This window comes from Miscanthus floridulus, chromosome 11, assembly GCF_019320115.1.
Source record: "Miscanthus floridulus cultivar M001 chromosome 11, ASM1932011v1, whole genome shotgun sequence".
Taxonomy (NCBI): domain Eukaryota; kingdom Viridiplantae; phylum Streptophyta; class Magnoliopsida; order Poales; family Poaceae; genus Miscanthus; species Miscanthus floridulus.
The window spans coordinates 23,252,380-23,270,360 of NC_089590.1; positions in this window are offsets into that span (position 1 = coordinate 23,252,380).

Sequence of the window (17,981 nt, forward strand, 5' to 3'; positions counted from 1 at the left end):
CTAGATATCAAACAAAGGTGGTTTGAGACTTTTTAGAAAGCTTAACAAATTGTAAACAACTTTGTTATAACCATCTAGCACTAATTCTACCATTAGCAAGGCAACATATTGCAAACAAAGCAACTCTGTCCAGACATGGACAGAATTAGCCACAGATCTTTAAACAAGCATAACTAGAGATCTACTTCACCAAAAGATGTGTTCTTTAGCTTTTTGGGAAGATTAAGACAAGAACTACAACTCATTCAACATCACCAAGACGTGATTTCATGAGTAACTAAGGCAACCAAGTCAATCCTTCCAAACTGTACAGAGCACAAGCAAAACGGGACAGAGCACTTGCAACAAGCATAGCTCTTAAACTAACAGGCATATGGTCATAAAAATTTAACACAAGCAAGATAAGGGAGTTATCTACAACTTTGGTATTTTCATGATTCAGAGACAATATCATTATCAATATGAAAACAGTAGCACATCACAGAGCACACATGCAGCCATTTTCAGCAAGTAACAATTTGATTATCCCTTTGCGTTGCTAAACAAAGAGCACATGCATGAGCTAATCAAGTAGCTCCAATCAACACTAACATACTTAGAAGCACTTCTAACATATCACCAAGCAATCCATTCATCACAAAACACATTTTCATGCTTATCAACTAAAGAGCTTTCATTAACCTCTTTTCTAATAAACATATATATGAATATTTTAGGTACCCGTAAGAACAACTAGTTTGGAGCTAAAAATTTTATGAGAGGTAGGTGATATCAAAACATAATTACTATACAAACTTCACATGCTCAGGTTTTATGAATTAATTATCACAAGCAAAACAAATATTAAATATAGTTAAGCATGTGAGAGCAACATAAACCAATAACTCACTCATGCAGCAACCAATGACCATGAAATTTTTATCACACATCAAACATCATATGAGTAGCATGCCACAAAAATTTCACTTCATTTGGAGCCCTACATCTACAGTTATGAAAAAGACAAATACAACTAGCATTAAAAACCTAGCTGCATAAATCTATTTTTACAGCTAAAACTTTAAACTAAAACATGAAACATTATAGATCTACTGCATACATAACTTCACAAGGATTCCAAAAAGTCCTTATTTGCTATTTTACGAATTTCCTATGAATTACTATGAATTTCCAAAGATTCAGCAAATTTACTGCAAATGGGTCCTTATTGGCACTATTCATTTGAGTCACAGACTTCACAGTTAGAACCTTCCCTTTTCTCATATTCAAGCGCGAAGTCCTTCATCTTCCTCCATCAGACAGTGACGGAGCAGCAGCCAGCAGGGGAGACGGAGGGCTCGGCCAGCGGGCAGCGGCCGGCGGAGGCGAGGAGGGGACGCGCTGGGGCTTGGCCGCGGCCATTCATGGCCGCGCCTGGCCTTGGCTGGCCACGCTGTAGGCAGCAGCAGCTGAGCAGTGCCAGGACAGCACTGCCGGCAGCGGCAGCCTCGGCGGCAGCACGCGCACGTGGGTCTTGGCTCCGACTAGGGCTTGGAGAGGTGGTCGCGGAGCCATAGGAATACTTGGTGGTGGCGCTGGAGGAGCTGTAGGAGAGGGAACAGTGGTGGCAAGGAAGTTCGGCAGCGGCCATGGTGTGCAGCAGGTGCCGGTTGGGAGAGAGAGCAGGAGAAGAGAGGGGAAAGGAGAGGGAGAGAGTGGAGAGGGCAGGGGAAACTCGGTTCAGCACTTATGCACAGCAAGATGGCCACGCGGCGCGAGCAGGGGCGCATGGCGGCCACGCGAGCTGCAGCGCCAGAGCAAACTGTCGGCCACTGTTCACCAAATTCAAAATTTCAATTCTACCTCAAAAATACGTCTGAAAGCCTAAGTTCGTCCATCCATAACTCCTAAACAAAGACGATCTAGCAAAAACTCTATTAATAAAAGTTGTAGATCTACATACCAGCTCCAACTTTTATTTAGAGGTTTTGGTCTAAATCTTAATGGTTCAAGAGTAATATCAACCCAAAGTGCAGCACTTGAAACTGTAACGCGCTCTCAGACTTAGAAAAATTTTCACTCTCAAAAACAGTAATACTTTTGTTACTTGTGGTCTATTTTTGAGCAGGCTATGCACCGAATTAGACTTTTACCCAATTATAAAAGTTGTTTATCTAGTCAAGTACTACAACTTTGCTTAAGGGTGCACTTCCATGCAAAGTTTCTAGAGTACAATTCAAACCAAGTCAAAGTAGTATCACGGTAAAGCTTAAATCCAAGTTTTAGACCGATGGAGGTATTTTCTTATCCTCCGCCCAACACGAACCCTTTATGACTTTTGTTGTAGAGTTTAATTAGTGTCATTTGGGCAAGGTTGCAAGGTTTGGTTGATGACCTATAATTCCATTCACTTAATAAAGCAATCCAAGAAAGATTATAACTTATCATTTCATGTAACTTTTTGATTCCAAACTTCACGAAACTTTTCCAATCATCCATGTGGGTGGAAATTGATGTGAGGCACATGAAAGAAGTAGATCCAACATTACTCAAGCATACTTTTTGGAAAGGGCAACATGTAAGCAATGGTGCATGGTCCAAGTTTAATTGGTCGCTCATTTTGTAGATTTGATCTTGAAACTTTCATCACCACTTAACATGTCATGTTTGAGTTTAAACCCATTGCTTAACTGGTGACAAACACCTGGGGTGTTACAGAGCAGCCTAGCATCGACCATGTTTTGATCTCCTGGGAAAGGATTATCATCAATTTTCATTTTCTGAGGTGTATCAAATTTGAGTCTTCCTTGCTAAATAGCCCTCTATATATGCTGCTGGAAAATTCTACATTCATTAGTGGAATGAGAAGTAGCATTATAGAACTTGCAGAACTTCTTATTCTTCAACTGATTAGGGGGCAACATAACATGATTATCGGGCAGTTTGATCTATCCCTTCTCAAGCAAGAAATTGAAGAGCTTGTCTAATTTTGTGACATCAAAGTCATAGCTCTCCTCGACTCCACTTCCCCAAGCATTTGGTACCATTACTGTCTTTTTGTCCCAATTCCATTTAGCCATGGCAACCTCTTCTTCTTCATCTTCATAGCCGTCATCGACTGAGTATGGATTATAAGCTTTGGCCACTATGATACTCTTTTGGAATCAAGTATCTCTGCACATACTCTAGAATTGGCTATTGAGCACCGCTACTGATTGAGCCTATTGACCCAGGTTGTCAAATTCTTGTCCTTGCATTTTTTTGTTTCCATGTTGGCAGCATTCCTTGAAAGGCCAAAGCAGCTAGTTGATCATCAACCAAATTTAATGAGAAGCACAAATTCCTAGTCTCTTAGAACCTCTGAAGAAACTTAGTGCCCGATTCATTAGTTTTCTGCCTTATAGTCATCAAATAGGTAATCTTCTTTTCTCTAGTCCTAGTATAAAAATATGTATGAAATTTCTTTTTTTAGGTCAGCCCAATTGGTAATGAAATTGACTGGCAGTGAAAACTAAGTGAAGGCTAGCCCTGATAGGGATAAGGAGAAGAAACAAACTTGATGGGCCTCTTCAATGGATTCTTCATCTAACTATGTAAGATACCGACTGACATGTTCTATTGTGCTTGTACTGTCTTGGCCAGTGAACTTAGCAAACTCTGCGAGCCTATAATTTGTAGGAAGAGCGACCAAATCATACCATTCTGGATATGGGCGTTTGTATGAGAGGGTCAACCCTTTTGGCTTCAGATCAAACTAATTCTTCATCATCTCGGTCACCTTCAGCAACAACTTGTCAGCATGTGAATTTGGATTTCTCTACACTTGCTAACCCATCTGTGGATTGAAATATCATGTGTCTTGATACCCTAGATTCAGAATCATGTGAAGGGTGTTATAATCTGTGCCATAATGATACCCCTATAGAATCTCTATCTGCTGCGTCCTTTGTTGGTTTGTTGCTTGAAGTCTCTGGTTATAGACATTAGGACCTATATGTCTTTGGATCCATTGAATTGATGGTGCTATTTTTTGCGTTGATGATGGTATGTGGCCTGATGTGCCAAAATTAATCACCTAGTTCTGACCTTGCCCTATTGGGTGTTGCACATGCTGCACTAATGATCCAAGATTATACTGTATCTGATTTGTAGTAACCCCTTGAGCTTGTTCAGATGAACTCTAAACTACCTGGACATTATCATTACCATCTAGTGTTGCTTCTTGATGGCTGGTACTAGTTTGATTAGTCCCTTGAGTTGATGGATGTGGAATGTTGTAATAAGCCGGTACAACCTGATCAACTGGAAACCCATGAAACACCTCCTTCATGGTGTTATGGAATGTGTTCAAGAAAATTTCATTATGGTTCGATATGGCATCATGAATAGACTTGTTTATAGCTTCTATGAAGAAACGCCTGTCTTTAGTCTCATCTGCATCTGTCTACCCATGCAACAGAACTCTAGGTAGTGGATATTTCTGAACAATTGTATTATCACATGTTTTGATGTAGGACAACAAACACTTGTTCTAAAATTCTTCTATAGCTTTGCTGATGACATCTTTATCTCCATTAGGTAGGTCTTCATAATATACCATAAGGATATCGTTATTGTTATGAACCGTCATGACCATTGTGGTGTCCCACTGGGCGTGCCAGACCGTGTGTTGGCATGAATTTTCGTCCCATGCTGAGAGAATACGAGCAAGCCGGAAGGGCCTGCTCGATGGAGCTATAGATCCACCTGCCTTCAACGCAAGGATGGTTGATCCTACATACTCCTCCCAAGACATGTCAATCAATTTGAGCCTGCAATTGACAAGGAGAGAAAGCTAATTAGTAATTTAAGGTGGAACATGCCGATGTTGCCAGACAGTCCCGAATGTGTGGCTGTGAGAGCCGATATAGAAGGAGATCGACTGAATAGATGATTCAAGCATACTCATAAGAATAAATCAATTAAAGCTCATGAAGTTATGGAAGGAAGATCGGTTATCATTCAGGATAAATCTCATTATTTAGACAAATATTAATCAATGGCAATAGGGCGTCAACAATAATCAGTTTACACTAGACCAATGATTGCAAGTAACCGAATCCTCTTTTTATATAAAAGAAGGAGCTCATCATCATTTAACCATTTAATAAAGATAAATCTAATGAACATATTTGTAACACCCTAAAATTAGCTACTTTCTAAAAGGAGAAATGATTTCTATTAATTGTTTTGTGCTCTTAAAAACATAGGTAAAAGAAGATTTAAAATCCAACATAAGGGTAGCAACATGTTTGTGCATACAAGCCGTTGCATTGATACTTTTGGGATGAGTGGTTTGAAAAATAAATTCAAATCTCAATCTTTAAAATATTGCTTTCAAGTAGTTTTTTTAAAAAGAATATGAAAACTTGCAAAAACAAAAGTTAGATAAGATGCCTTGTTTTCAAAATCCAAAGGCATGGAAAAGGTTTTAAGACACGTTAGAACAATGTCTCTCTTTCCGGGAATCTTTCTGACCTTTGTCGGGATTAAATTCCTATTTCTTGAAGCTTTGTCTTTTTCCTCGATTAATCTAAAAGTCTTTTTCAGGAGCTAAAACCACTTTGGTTGTGTTCCTTATCCTTCTATCTATCCCTACGAATTTTTCTGGAATTTTTCGGAGCTCAGAGATATTTTTCGGAGCCTAAATAGTAATTTCCGATTTTCTATAATTATTTTAATTCCGAAAATTAATAATGGCTAAAATATCTTCACTTTCCAAAATCGACAAACCCTGCATATATATATGCCGGCGTAACCCTCGACTCGAGGATTCTAGAAGTACAGCCCGTTTTTCGAGCCGCCACTCGTAGCCCCGCAGATCGGATGCCGAAGTTCTCCACAGCTAGGTTTCCGGCGAACTCTTCGGCAAGCTTTTCCGGTGAAACCGTCGCGTTTTGGCGTCGACCACCACCACCAAGAGGTAGCTCTCATCGTTCTCTTCACCATAGTGGCCTTATGTTCTTGAATCCATCACCATTTGATTGTTTTGCTTCCGTTTTTGTTTTTCCGGTCGTTTTTCCGGTGAGCTCGTCCATGGCCGGTTCTCTGTTCTTCGTCTCCGACCATCCCACAGCGTCCTCCGGTGCCTGAACCCGCCATCACCATTGACCCGCATGCCCCTGTGGCCATGCGCGTTGCGTCCCCAGCCCCGCGGCCTTCCACACCCTGCACAGCAGCGCGCCGCCGCCGGCCTGTGCGGACTTGGCCGTGCGGGCCTGCGTTGGCCACTGTGACCCCACGGGCAGGCACCGCGCGCTGCCGCCGTGGGCCCCAGCACCGCTGCTGCGCCATCGGCAGTTCGAGGCTGAGCCCCCTGCCCCGCGTCGGTTCCCTTCTGCTAGCAGCAGCAGGAAAATCCCACGGTGGCTAGAACCACGTACGTACTGCATGTGAATGAACCAAGGTAGAAGATGAACTATTTACGAGTTTGCCATTAGTCATTAAATAATCGTAGTTTATTCATTTTAACTCTGTTTCAGTTCGTTCCACTTGCGTTAGTTTCGTGTCGTCGAGATCTACACAGTAGAGTTATTAGTTTATATGTCACATGTTTATGAATTTATTTTATAAAAATATTAATTGTGTCTATAATTAATTAATCACTGATTAATTAAAGTCGATTTAGGTTTTTATTTCGATTCGATTGCGCGAGTTTTATCGCAATGTGTGGTACGTGTTAGCAACGATGTTTAACATGTCTCACATCTTGGAAATTTATAAGTTAAATATTAAGGATTATTCAATAACTTGTTAATTAAAAGCAATTTAAGTTCTAATTCCGTTTTGCACCGTTTAAGTTGTGTTTGGTTCGCGCTTACATGAACTATATGTTAGGGGCAATGTTTTTCATGTCACATGTTTTTCCATATACAGCTAAATATTAAATTGATTAGTATATTTGCACACTAGTTTGGAATTAAAAGCAATATAGGTGCTTAACTTTGATAATTTATACCTAAAAGTTAATATGACTAATTGTTAACTTAAAAGTGTTTCTAGAATATAATTTGATTAGCTGAACAAAATACATATGTGATAAGTACGAGTAGATGCTGTCACATGCTTAATTCCTTTGTGAAGGTAAAGTTTAATTTGTTTAATAAATTATGTGATAACATTTATAAACAATACATGATTAGCTTTAACTCAACTTTTAAAACTAAATATGTAATGATTAATCTAAATTAATATTGCTCATATAGTTTTCTTAGCTAACCTAAAACAAGCTCGTAGTTGTTCTTTTATAATATAATATAAATCTTTTGATAGTGGTTTTCTTTTAACTGTAGCATCGAGCCATTCTTGTCGTGTTACTTTTGTTTCGGCGTGTTCTACGCAGTGACGTTAGTGGTTCTCATGTTACTCAAATGTGTTTTGGTAGCTAAAAAGTTAATTGTATTAATACTATCACTTGCATCGTTTTCGGAATATAAAGTCAATATAGGTTTTATACTATGCTCTTTCTTAAGCAATGAATCAACTTGATTAATGAAAATATTTACATGTGTTTCTACAGTTAAAATAAGTTAAATAGATAGGTTTTATTTTCCGTTGCACTGAAAATCCTTCGATATTCGTTTTTTGTTGAATTGCATATAGCGCGTCTTTTGCGTTTTTGTGTTCGTAGCGATACGTCGTTTTGCTTATTTTATTGGTTGGTGTACTGTTCTCATATATTCTTATTGTATGCCATGTATGGATGTTTGTGGTGATGTATGGTTCAGTCAATCGGTGAGGTTTTTGTGGTGATTAAGAAGCTGTTCTCTGAAGACTAGAAGCTGAGAATTGGAAGCAGAAGATTGAAAGTTGAATACTAAAGGCTTTTGAGCATATTGCTTTGGGGGAAAAGCAATTTAAGGCAAGTGTACCAAAGGCCCCATATTACCTATGAACTATTACCATTCATATTCATGCATGTGTTTAATTTGAAATGCCTAAAGGACTTTACCTAGATGAATTCTTGTACCACATATCCTTGTTACCAATGGTTTGGGTATGTATTTTGGATAGATGCTGCAGCGCTTAACATAAAATAATTGTTAAACATGACTAAAGGCTATATGCAATGTGATAAAATGGAGCTTTTTAGCAACAGATAGGGGCTAGAGTATGGGGTTGAGTACTCTAGTGCCTCTCCATAAGGACTTAATCCTAAAGCGGCAACCCAGGAGGGACCATACAACCCCAAGTGTCACATGGCTCTGACTTTAACCTGTTAACTAGATTGTACTAGCTCGTCTATAGCTCCAGTAAGGGTAAGAGTGTATCTTTCCTTTTTCTGCTAGGGTGTGCACCGTGCTGCGATGCCCACGTGTGCCATTCCTTTGTAGCTACAACTTGTTAGTGCAACTAGCTAAGGGTTTCATAGTGAAACCTTGCCACACTTCCTAGGAAGAGGTGTAGTGGGCTTTGCAAACCCTGGCATTGGGAATCATGGCTTGGTGGGTAAAGATGTACAATTTCTGTAGAAATATTTAACCTGTTATAATGCAGTCTAGATCCTTCAAGATTAGTAGTTACTGTGGATGGTGGATGGTTGGGAATTGAGATAAACTTGACTATACTTTAATATCATTTGGGAATTGGGATTGTTCACTAAAGTAGTGATATAGGATGCTAAAACTTGATCAACTAAAATTGCGAACCGCAGTCAAACAGTGTCAAGCCTTTTGAGCCTCATAGATCCCTGTGATATACTTGCTAAGCATGGTGAGCTTACACTTGCTTTACATCCAATGAAAATCCTGGATGGGTACCAGATTGCTGGTTTGGAGGAGTTAGGCTTGTGGTCAACCAGTCAGTCGTCCCTGTGGATTTGGAGTCTTCGCCAGAAGATCGGAGTTGACTTTTCGCTATCTATACTTTGAGGTTATATCCTTTATACTTATACATTATGTATTTAAGCATTGTCCATTGATATTACCATTATTTGTGGCTATATGTGAGATTTGACTTCCTGGGCTGACATATAGTGTGTATTTGGTTTTGTCTTTAAAATCGGATGCTACAAAGTGGTATCAGAGCAATGCTGACTGTAGGACGCAAGCCTAGTTAACGCTGGTCGTTTCTGAAAACCTATTTTTCAAAAAAATTATTTTTCCACCTCCTTGACTCATTGAATTGAATATTTCCAATCCTTGTCCTATTGTCTCCTCTCCTTGATAACTTCCTTTGAGCTATACTTTCTTATCTCCTTGAGTTGTTGTTCTTGATCTCTTGCAAAACTTTCTAGTCTCACCTCTATTCAAATTTCCAAAGCCATGTTAAGAAGTTTTCCCCTAAGAATGCCTGTGGCAGAACCTCCTAAGTTATAGGGCCCACATGCACCTGTCACTGTCCGACGACCTTTGACATTTATGCATATGTTTCTAATAACTTAAAAAGACTGTCGGGTGTCCTCGGGGAACCCCGAATCATCCACGATTTCCGAGCAGGATCACGTTACAGAGTCATTGCAGTATTACAACATTTATTCAAATATCAAAACCAGAGTAACAACAGTGGAAGTCTTATGATAACATAGTTTACAAACCAGTTATTTCAAACCTTACAAACTAAGTTCTTTAATTATTACAAACCATAGTAGTAGTGGAGTGGCATAATTAATACACACATAACACCCAAAATAAACATCCTGCCCAAGGATCACACATTACTTCTCATCATCAGAACGAACGATAGTCATGCAGCACGATCCAAAATAGATCTACTCATGAGGCTCACCTGCAACAAGGGGTCAACGAACCCTGAGTACGAAAGTACTCAACAAGACTTATCCAAAATATTAACTGATAAACTCAGTAATGCAGGCTCAGGGATTCAAGGTATAGCTTTAACAATGATCAAAGTTCTTTTGCGTAAAAGCTCTTTTAACAACATTCTTTATATAGAAAACTTCTCAAGAATTATATACAAAGCTGACACGATCTGCACTAAGATCATGAAACTTCATATTCAGCACCTTCACAAGCCTTATTCAAGTTCCGGTTATTAATTCTACGATGATGAACAGTGAGTTGAGTCTCCATAACCGAGGAGCAACGACGATTCGAACCGATTAAGCCCAGCTGGGGATTCCAGACCACACGACATATGTAGGTCCCCGACTCACATATATCAACCTACCCTTGGATCCTCTAAAACAAGAACGGGTCCGCGCCACCCGAGAATACAGCACACCTCAAATCCGGCCATATTCCAGCCACGAGGGTACACGCTATTCCCGCCATCTCTCCACTCCCAGTGCGCGAGTAGCTATTCTCTTAATAGAATTTCCAAGTTCAGGCTTACCGGAGTATGTGGTTAGTACTACAAATTCTCACCTCATGCAATTCAACAACGGACGTGCCTTAATCAACACAGGCGGAAAGAACCCGCTCACAAGACCTCCATGTCTTGTGGCTCACACACACCGAGTCCGCCCGGTCTAGATTTATTACTCCACATTCCCATATCACATGCTAACATAATTAACCAATGTTCCATTTAAAACTAGCAGATGGCAGGTAGTCACCCAACTTTCATCGTTCTACGCATAGCTAAGCAAAACTAGGCATATACGAGTTTAAAATAGGTAATATGGTAAATATGGAATAACAAGGGTGGTAATGCACCAATTAGGCTTTTACTTAACTCCTAATCACTTAATGCAGTAACAGAAAGCAAAAGCGAAATTAATTTATAAAATACAAGGTAGGGTTGTATGCATCCGGGGCTTGCCTTCGTTGACGGAAAAGTTCGATTCCTGCGACGTTTCACAAGTATTCGATCCGACCTCAACAGACGGATAAACTTCTTCCACGACTTGATTAACTACCACGTGTTCACCTTCGTTCACTACACGTAATAGCAATGCCATGTTTAACATGATGCAGAATACGAAATATGATGCTCGATGATGGATGCAAGGTTAATAATTTGAATACAACTTTCCTTCGCGGTACAGTTGCAAGTCAAACAAACTATATCTTTTTCGTAACACATACATCAACTGCCAAGGATCATTAACAACAAACGACCCAAGGTCATCACTCAATCCAAAAGTCCAAACAAAAAACCTAAATCATTAAAGGTTACTATTTGTTTTTATGAATTAATTATTTAATTCAAAATTATGAAATAAATCAACTTATTCTATTTGAGCTCAAAATTTTAGTACATGTTCATTACATGTTAACTAAGTGGCAAAACAAATTTCATAATTTTTGGATAAATAAATAAGCTTAGAAAAATCATGGAAATCCATTTATGAATAAATTGAGCAATTTTTATCACATTTAAAAATTACTTAAAAACATTATTTCATATTTTTCTTAAATACTATACCTCACAAAGAAGTCACTCAAAAATTTTCATAATTTTTGGAGCTCTAAATAAATCTACACAAAAATAACAAAAATAGACACTATTCATTCAAATCTGAAAATAGAAAAATTCATTTTGAACGTTGAGTCACTGACATGGTGACCCCACCTGTCATCTTCTACCTCCCGCGTGTTGACTACGACGACGACGGCGCTGACCGGCGCAAACTCACCGACGGCGAGTCCAAAGGCGATGGTCAAGGCACCAAAATGACCACATCATCCCGGTGCATCGACTGAAGGCGCTAGCTAGACGAATTACTACGAGTTACGAGCTTGGCGTCGGCCATGGCGGATGCGGTGGCTCGGCGACGTTACGCTGGCGAAACGAAGCCGAAAACGGGGAAACAGAGGGCATGGGAAGATCCAGTAGCTCACCACGAACATGTTCAAGCAAGAATTAAGGCCGGAGAAGCAACGGTGAAGCGGGGCGGCGTTCACAGCGATCACGGCGGTGCGAGCAATAACGACGGCGGTGTTCCAGTGGCTGTGGTGGACAAAACGAGCAATCAACAAGATATTAAGCACCACGGCATCACGGAGAAGCTGAAACAATGCTTCCCGAGATCAGAAGCTCACCGTAGAGTACTGGCCACGACGGCGCTCGCTTGACGGGGACTCTGCCGACCGCGAGGAAGAAGAGCGTGGTCAGCGAGTTCTCGGCGAAATCAGCCGACCACAGTTGGCTGGGTGGATGCGCAAGAGAAAGACGGAACTGGAACAGCCTTTACCAAGACGACCGCGGCGCTAGGGAGACGGTGCGGGCTCGCCGGAGCTATGGCGGTGGTGTCGGGAAAACAGAGCAAGAGAACGGGGCCAACGGCGACGGCCTGGGCTAAATAGAGCAGCTCAGAAGCGCAAGGAAGCTGCGCTGTGGCCTTCACCGCGCCAGCGCGACGCCAAAGACGGCCACGACCGCGCCTGGAAGCAAACCGAAGGTCGCCGCCGGTGTAGCTTTGAGCGGTGAACACTGTTCATCGAAATTACAAGTTTGCCATTCGCCAAAATTCACAAATTACTCCCAAATTTTCATAACAACTCAAAAATCTCCAAACATAAAAGTTGTTCAAAATCAAAAGTTCTACAACTTTGCTTTTATAACCATCTCCTAATTCAGTCTAGATTTTGAAATGAACTTTTGAATTTGAATAGGGAAATTTACCGAATTACGCCTTTTTGATTTACTCAAAAATTTTCTAAACAACTTGAAAAACTCCAAAAACAAACTTTGTATAACTTGCCAAGCTCTACACTTTTGCTTTTGGGCCCAACCCCAAAATATGCTTAGATTTTGAAATGGATTTTCAGGGTAGGGTTTAAATGTTGAAAAGCGGGGTTTTCTGGAAAAATTCCAAATCCAAACAAACATTGAACTTAAGTCAAACAATACATTGCAACACATACCACATAAATATAAACTTGTTTTAGTAAATGCACATCAAAGTTTTCACCAAATGCCAAATGCTTTGCAATGCATATGATGACATGTCAGATTTTAATATTTAAACACCCGAGGTGTTACAATCCTTCCCCCTAAAAGAAATCTCGCCCCGAGATTCAAAGCCATAGGGTAAGTAATGGAAAAGGAAATGTGTCACGAGAATACATACAAACTCTGTCCATAAAACAGCTGAGGTCCCTTTTACAAAACACAACATGTACTACCGAGCTCAACTAACATTACTCGATTCTATATTGACGCTAAAAATTCGGGAAACTTTTCTAACAAGTAATCTTCTGATTCCCAAGTAGCTTCCTCTTCTGAATGTTGATTCCATTGTATTTTATAGAACTTGATTGTCCGTCTTCGAGTAACACGATCTTTCTGATCTAACACTCGGATAGGATATTCGGAATAAGTTAAATCCGGTTCTAGTTCCACTCCTTCAACTTCAATATTCTGTTCAGGCACTCGGAGACACTTCTTCAATTGAGAAACATGGAACACATCATGCACAGCTGCAAGATGTTCAGGTAATTGCAAGCGATATGCCACTTTTCCATATCTTTCCAAAATTTGATAGGGTCCAATGTATCGGGGTGCCAACTTTCCTTTAACACCAAAACGGTTAACTCCCTTCATTGGTGATACTTTCAGATATACAAAATCTCCTTTGTTAAATACCAATGGTCTCCATCGTCTATCCGCATAACTCTTTTGGCGGGACTGAGCTATCTTCAAATTACTCTGTATTTGCCTAACCTTGTCTTTTGTTTCTTTCACAAGGTCAACTCCAAAGAATCTTCTTTCTCCAGGCTCAGACCAACTCAATGATGTTCTGCATCTACGACCATAGAGTGCTTCAAATGGAGCCATTCTAATGCTTTCTTGATAACTATTGTTGTATGAGAACTCGGCCAAAGGTAAGCATTCATCCCACTTATTGGAATAGTTAAGGACACAACACCTTAACATATCTTCAAGCACTTGATTAACTCTTTCAGTCTGTCCATCAGTCTGTGGATGATAAGCTGTACTATATAGAAGTTTAGTACCCAATGAAGAATGCAATTGTTTCCAAAAGTTGGAGACAAACTGTGTACCTCTATCTGACACAATAGTCTTGGGTATTCCATGCAAACTCATGATTCTTGCTAAGTACATCTTGGCATATTGGATCGTAGGATATATTGTCTTAACTGGAAGAAAATGTGCTGACTTAGTGAGTCAATCTACAATAACCCATACTGAGTTAAATCCTCTTGATGTTTTGGGTAGACCAACAATAAAATCCATACTTATATCCTCCCACTTCCAAGATGGAATAGGCAATGGTTGTAATTCACCAGCAGACCTCAAATGTATAGCGCTATATATCTGGCAATCTCTATTTTCATTTTAGTCCACCAAAATCTTTGCTTCAAATCATGGTACATCTTGTTGCTTCCTGGATGGATAGATAACCTAGTAGCATGTGCCTCATCTAGAATTGACTGCCGCAACTCAGGAACTTTTGGTACCACCAGGCGATCCTTGAACCACAACACATCTTCATTGTCAATGCTAAAGCATTCCGCTTTTCCATTCTTGACTCTTTCCTTAATATGGGCTATACCCTTGTTTTCCTTCTGAGCAACAATAACTTGATCTCGAATAGTGACTTCAACAATTATGTTGGTCAAACTTCCTTGTTGAATTACTTCTACATTCAACTTTTCCATTTCTTGACATAAATTCAAACCCATTGTTCTCACCGTCAGACAATTGCAATAACCTTTGCGACTAAGGGCATCTGCAACTACATTTGCTTTACCGGGGTGATAATGTACTTCCAAGTCATAATCCTTAATCAGTTCTAACCATCTTCTTTGTCGCATGTTCAACTCTGACTGAGTAAAGATATACTTTAAGCTCTTGTGGTCTGTATACATATGACACGTATTACCAAGCAGGTAATGCCGCCAAATCTTCAGAGCATGAACCACAGCTGCTAACTCCAAATCATGAGTCAGATAGTGTTCTTCATGTTGCTTAAGTTGCCGGGACGCATAAGCAATGACTCGGCCTTCTTGCATCAACACACATCCAATATCAATACCTGAAGCATCACAATAAACATCAAACGGCTTCTCGATGTCAGGTTGGGCTAATACTAGTGCAGTGGTTAACAGTCTCTTCAAAGTCTGGAAAGCCTCCTCACAATCTGATGACCAGACAAACTTGACTTGGTTCTTCAACAATTTAGTTATGGACTTTGATATCTTTGAGAAATCTGGAATAAACCGACGGTAATACCCTGCTAGACCCAGAAAACTCCGAACTTGATGAAATGTGGCTGGCGGTTTCCAATCAAGCACATCTTTCACTTTGCTGGGATCAACTGCAACTCCTTCGGCTGACAAGACATGTCCAAGAAATTGCACTTCCTTAAGCCAAAAATCACACTTGCTGAACTTGGCATATAGTTGATGTTCTCTCAAGCGGGTCAGAACAATTCTGAGATGTTTCGCATGTTCTTTCTTATTCTTGGAATATACTAAAATGTCATCAATAAACACCACTACAAACTTGTCTAGCTCAGGCATGAATACTGAGTTCATTAGATACATGAAATGAGCTGGAGCATTTGTCAAACCAAAAGACATTACCAAGTATTCATATAATCCATATCTTGTGGTAAATGCCGTTTTGGGAATATCTTCAGGCTTTATCTTGATTTGGTGATATCCTGATCTCAAATCTATCTTGGAGAAAACTTTGGCTCCGGCCAATTGATCAAAAAGCAGATCTATCCGAGGTAATGGATACTTATTCTTGATGGTCACTTCATTCAATGGACGATAGTCGACACATAACCTCAAAGTCTCATCTTTCTTTTTCACAAAAATTGCCGGACATCCCCAAGGTGAAGAACTAGGTTGGATAAACCCTTTCTCAATCAATTCTTGTAACTGAGTTTTCAGCTCGGCCAATTCCTTAGGTGGCATCCTATAAGCTCTCCTAGAAATCAGAGCTGTTCCAGGTTGTAACTCTATATTGAACTGTACATCCCTATCAGGTGGTAGACCGGGTAAATCTTCAGGAAACACATCCGAAAATTCACACACTATCGGAATATCTCTAATCTCTTTGACAGTAGTTGCACAAATTTTGCCCACTGATCTTCTTAGGGTTGGAAGTTGGATAAGAAGTTGAGAATTACTATCAGGCAAACTCACTTTTAAGGTCCTATTCAAAGCATCTATAACAGCCTTATGCTGATACATCCAATTCATTCCCAAAATTACATCTATATCCTGATCCTTAAGGATAATCATGGTAGTGGGAAAAATATGCCCACCCAGTTTTACGGGTACTTGGTATACCATTTCCTTAGTACACAGACGTCCCCCGGGCGACTGTATAAAGAAACTTTCCTTTGTTGCCACAATTGCAATTTCATGCTTCACGACAAATGTTCTATTGATGAATGAATGCGATGCGCCAGAATCAAAAAGTATAACTGCAGGGTGATTGGCAATAGGAAACATACCCATCATCACTGGCTCCCCTTCCGGAATTTCTCCAGCTTGAATATAGAACACCCGTCCTGTCTTCCTCTCATCTTTGCCCTTCTGAGCATTCTGATTGGGGTTCTTATTTGGTGCCTGACCCTGTTGTTGATTAGCAGGGGCCTTCTGATAATTTTGATTAGCCTGCCTAGGATATGGACATTCCCTAGAGAAATGACCAGTTCTTCCACAATTGTAACACGGATAGTTGTGACCCTGGGTTGTTGGAGCATTGCCACCAGGAGCATTGGTTGATTGTGAACTCGGATAGGTTATAGCAGGACGGACATTTGACTGTTGCCCAGCTTGGAACTGCGGCGGACGATAAGGAGGACGATTATGATGTACTAGATGATAAATCACCCTCTGCCTCTTCGGATTTCCCCCAAAAGATCCATACGGCACACTCTTTTTCTTTTTGAGCTCCTTATGCTGCCGATACTTTGATTCTGAAGTGATTGCAATATTTACTGCCTCATGGTAAGTAACATTGGTGCAAGTGGTCATCATAGTCTGCAACTTGGTATTCAGGCCTCTCATAAACCACCTCTTCTTCTTGGCATCAGTATTGATATGTTCGGATGCATATTAGGACAGATGATTAAATTTTCCCACATACTACATCACGGTTTGATCTCCTTGTTTCAAAGCAAGGAATTCCTCTAGCTTCATAGCCATCACTCCTTCAGGGATATAGTGGGCTCTGAAGGCTGTACGGAACTCAGCCCAAGTTATCGGAATGCCAGTTGGTTGCATAGCCACTAAGTTTGCCCACCAAGCACTTGCTGCTCCTCTAAGTTGTTGGGCGGCAAATGTAGGTTTCTGATACTCCGTGCATGGGATAAGATCAAATTTCTGTTCCATGGTTCGAAGCCAGTCATCAGCCTCCAATGGTTCATCTGCCTTGGTGAATACCGGGGGTCTTGTGTCTGTAAAATCAACATATGTAGCCTCCTGTCGGTTATGGTGGCGTCCACGGTTTCCGTACATCTGATTCTGATTACTCTGAGCCATCTCATGAAGCAAACGAGAATTTTCAGCCGTCACATTGACAAGTGCAGTTATAGCATCAGCTAAATTGGTTGGAACTGGTGGCGGATCTGGAATACTGTCCTCATCTTGTGAAGTTCCCGGAATAAACGAACCCCGTGTACAACGCATCTGCTCATAACAAACCAAACTTTATTCACATGCCTTTATTGAATTGTACCAAAGCTTACTCTAGACACCTTACATAGAGTTTACTAATGTACAAACAACCCACGGGTACTAAAATAGAACTACATAACTTAAACTAGAGCTACTATTATACAACTCTACTCTTTTCCTCAATTTCTTCAAACTTCAGACTCGGTATCCATTCCAGAATTATTACCGCCTTCATCATCGCTTTCATCGATCATTACTAATTCTTCAGGATCTTCTTCTTCTTCCTCTCCTGATTCATCATCATCGGCAAGGATGACACCAGGGTCCATGGCATCAGCTTGAGGCTCATGATTCGGATTCAGTAGATTGCTAAGCCTATGAACTTCCTCATGTAGATATGTATTATGTTCTTCTAAATCTTCTACATAGAATTCTAGCTCATGAGTTCTAGCTCTA